The sequence below is a fragment of the Sander lucioperca genome, chromosome 22 (assembly GCF_008315115.2).
Source record: "Sander lucioperca isolate FBNREF2018 chromosome 22, SLUC_FBN_1.2, whole genome shotgun sequence".
NCBI lineage: Eukaryota > Metazoa > Chordata > Actinopteri > Perciformes > Percidae > Sander > Sander lucioperca.
Window position 1 is genome coordinate 2125536 of NC_050194.1, and position 4018 is coordinate 2129553.

Sequence of the window (4018 nt, forward strand, 5' to 3'; positions counted from 1 at the left end):
CATCTCCAACGGAAGCCTGCCGTGCAAAGTGATGTGTCTTTGTGTGTGTTTATACTCCCCTCCGTGTGCTGAAATACTTTTTGTCTTCTCTCCCTTCAGACAACCTGGAGGAGAACCACACACAGTCGCTGCGGTACTGTTTTTACGGCTACTTTGCGGCCTTAACAGCCTCCATTACGGTCATCGCCCGGGGGTACTCAGTAACCTCCGGGTTTGGGAGGCCGCAGAGGTGCACAAGCCTGGCGATGAGGGGTTTGTGATCTCTGTAAGTATTAAAATCTCGACTCGTGTCCTGTTGTCATCACTGCTTGTGAGTCTGTTGTTTTTGTTATTGTTTCCTCTGAAAGAGTCTGTCCGTTTTCTGTGTCAGGGAACACAAGACAATTGTAATTTGGGGCCGCCCAAATCTTCTTGGAGACTGACAAGTTTCACAGGCTGGAGAGGTGGCTGCAGCTGTGGGCGGCCAGCAAGCCACCGAACCAGCTGTTTTTTTTCATGGTTGGGAAGGGCCCATGCTAAAACTTCTTGCACCACCTGCAGGTAGCGTGGGCGGAGATGGGCCTTAAAGGGTCCCCCAATTTCACCGACCTGAGGACCACTGTGTCTGCTCATGTGAGTTCTCCTCAGTCACTCATCTGTTCATGCTGGCTTTCATTAAAACTCTGCTGGCTTAACTAACAGTAGCAATGTTTTCTCTTCTACTGTTTTAAGGCCAAGAACAACCTGCCTGCCGAGCAGCGGAAGATGGTGGCCACCTTGTGTGCCACAACACAGCCACAGCTGACTGCTTCTAAGCCCTCAGCCTGAACGTGGGCCAGTCAAAGAGGATGAGGGAGCATTTCCACCAGGCCGTCACCCCCACCGTGCCATCACCAGAGTCACCAGAAGCCTCCTCCTCCACCACCAGGAAGAGGTCCTGCAAGTCTGAGTCCTCCTCCAGTTCCGAGGACGAAACCTCTGTCCCCTACCTGGAGTCAGGGACCTCAGGACTGGAAGAGCAGAGGGAGTTTATGGCGAGGCTGCAAAATGTAAGTAAAACTCTAAGATATGTACTTTAAAGACTCAGTCCATTTTATGTCTGTTACACCAGACCTCACTCTGTGTTTTGTGTTTTCCTCAACAGACACCAGAGAAGGCCCTCAGGACAAGCCAGTATGGCAGGCTGATGGTGGCGCAGACTGCGCTCGAGGCTCAACTCCACCTGTCTAAAAAGATTTCGGAGAGGGCGAGAAGGGCAGTGTATCGGGTGCAGCCCAGAAGCCTTAGACACACAGACTCTCTCTCTCACACACACACACACACACACACATACACACACGTAAATAGTTGTTTATTGTGTTTTATAGATTGGTTCAGATTCATTTTGTATTGTAACATGTTCGTTTTTAGTACTTTAAGATTCCTTTTTTTATTAGATGTTCTATTTAGTAGATGTTAAGATTAATTTACTTTTAGTGTGTTTTCAAATGTTGTTCAATATTGGTATGTGTTTAATACAAGTTCCTTTTTACTTAAAATGTCACAACTATAATACTGAGCACGCTTAGCCTAAACATGAAGCTAGGAACACCAAATTGGTCAGGTATTCTCAACACAGGCCCACATTTGAGTTTGAAAAGGTTCAAGGCAATTTGTAGCTTGAAACAAGCTCCAAAGTTACAGAGTTAAAAAGACAGAAACAGCCAGAGAAATTGAGACAGAAACCAGCCAGGATCAGTCTAACTGTTAAATGTATGAGGAGCACATATGCAAATAAAAAGCATTACAAAATTCAGTCCAAGCTGCCTAAACACTTCATTTTCAAGCTAACTTTTACCATACACCTGTCTGATTTTCCTTACTGCAGTAACCGAGGCAATTGAGGTATTTAGGGAACATTTGTAAATTGTAGCCACAGAACTTGTGGTTACATTCTAAACTGTTTGGGTCTGCGAATGCACATCAGTCAGCCGCCACGCCCTGATAGCTGCTGGTTCACTGTGTTTATATAGACCAGTGTTTGGGAGCAAGAAACTGCATGTAACAAGTTACATGTAATTACATTACAAAATAAATGTTTAGGTGCTAGAGTCACTGAGGAAAAATGTAATTAATTTAGAGTTACTTATCAAATATTGATGATTACAATGGGGTTACATCTGAAAATATTATTTTCGATTAAAAAGCTTATATGTAGCTTTATGTAGATATTGCATTGCATTTTTATAAGTCTGACTATGTTGGTACTACTGTGAGTTTTAAACTGCCTGGTTTAAATTCACTGTTATTCAGCTGTATAGCCCAGTTTGAAACATGTTAGAATACTAATCAAAAAGTCATCAGATGTAATAAATTTAATTACTTTGATAAAGTAATTAAAATGGTTACATTTTAAACTGGGTAACTAGTTATCTGTAGTCTGTTACATTTCAAACTACCACAGTAACAACCTTTGCTGGTCTGCAAGTTTGTCAGCAGGATTACTGAACCAAACTGCACCAGAGTTGGTGGTGGGATGGGGCATAGGCCAGGGAAGAACCCATTAGAGCCTTGTTGGGCTAGGTGTGTTGGTAATGCAAAACTAGTGTAGCTGTGGTAAATTCCTCTGGCCACAATTTGGCCCACAACATGCCATATATATGGTGATGTAGGGTAAACTTATGGTATGGCCCTGATCTGGTTTGTCTGGCCCATGAGATGCCTGGCCCATTTAAGGTGAAGCTGTGGTAAATTCCTCTGTCCACGATTTTGCCCACACCTGATCCACAACACACCAGACATATGGCCCATATTTGGGGAACCTGTGAGTTTCGGCTGCCACACTCACCCTGAGTCAAGGCCAAATGTGGGCCATAAGAGAACGGCAAATGTGGGCCACATTTGGGCCAAAGATCTGGCCCACATTTGGGGGACTTGTGGCTGAGTTTTGGCAGAGTCAACGCCGTCATTCAAGACCAAATGTGGGCCATAAGAGAACTACATATGTTGGCCACATTAGGGGGACCTGTGGTTGAGTTTTGGCCGCCACACTCACCTGAGGTCAGCATTGTCATTCAAGGCCAACTGTGGGCCATAAGAGAACTGCATATGTGGGCCACATTTGGGCCACATTAGGGGGACCTGTGGTTGAGTTTTGGCCGCCACACTCACCTGAGGTCAGCGCCATCATTCAAGGCCAAACGTGGGCCATAAGAGAACTGCATATGTGGTCCACATTTGGGCCACATTAGGGGGACCTGTGGCTGAGTTTCGGGAGCCACACTCACCTGAGGTCAGCACCGTCATTCAAGGCCAAATGTGAGCCATAAGAGAACTGCATATGTGGGCCACATTTGGGCCAAAGATAAATTGCTATCTGGTATGGGATTAAGCTCTGCATTCACTCATAATCTGGCAATGAGGCACCTTCCCGTGGAGGTGTGGGTTTATTTTGCTTCAGAACATAACCACTGCGAGACAATGAAAAAATAGACTATAATTCTTCTGACTACTGATTTGTTCGGTGCTCCCTCTCTTCATTCACTCTCTAGCTCGCTCGACCACTGCTGCGCTCTCTCTCTCTATCTCTCTCTGGCCATTGAGCCGGGGAGGAGGAGCCAACTTTGAACACTGGCTGAATCTCATCCCCCTTATCTGATAGCTCCTCGACTCCTCGGTCCTCAGCTGAACTGGAAGTTGTTCTGTCCCTCTTCGGTGAAGGCCGTCTCAAAGCTCTTATTTTGTCATCGAGGACCGAGCATCGAGGAGGGATCATTGAGGGGGCTATAGCTACACACAAGAGCAGCCTTCCCGGAAGCTGTGCAGCTGAAGGGGTTGCTAACTCCACCCAAACAGCTGACAAATTGATATTATGCTTCAGAGGAAAGGACGTCTCATCCCTCTAAAACACATTTGCTCGTTGCCTCTCTCCTCCGATGATTTCCTCGACTAAGACGCTAGGAAGGGAGGCAAGTGGAGGAGACTGGGATGCAATTTAAGGGCTTTGGGACGTACCCCATGTGTTTACAAACAGTAAGCCGATACTCATTTCTTATTCTAC

At 45.9% G+C, this 4018-nt stretch overlaps 1 long non-coding RNA gene across 1 annotated transcript in view; it reads left to right on the forward strand.

Annotated features, from left to right (window-relative positions):
* LOC116055656 overlaps positions 1-2175 on the forward strand; it is a 5803-nt gene extending 3628 nt beyond the window's left edge. Inside the window, exons 2-5 of the long non-coding RNA XR_004106375.2 lie at positions 100-265; positions 371-612; positions 712-1028; positions 1124-2175. This is a non-coding gene — a long non-coding RNA (uncharacterized LOC116055656). The remainder of the gene's footprint in view (positions 1-99; positions 266-370; positions 613-711; positions 1029-1123) is intronic.
* The last annotated feature ends 1843 nt before the right edge of the window (positions 2176-4018 follow it).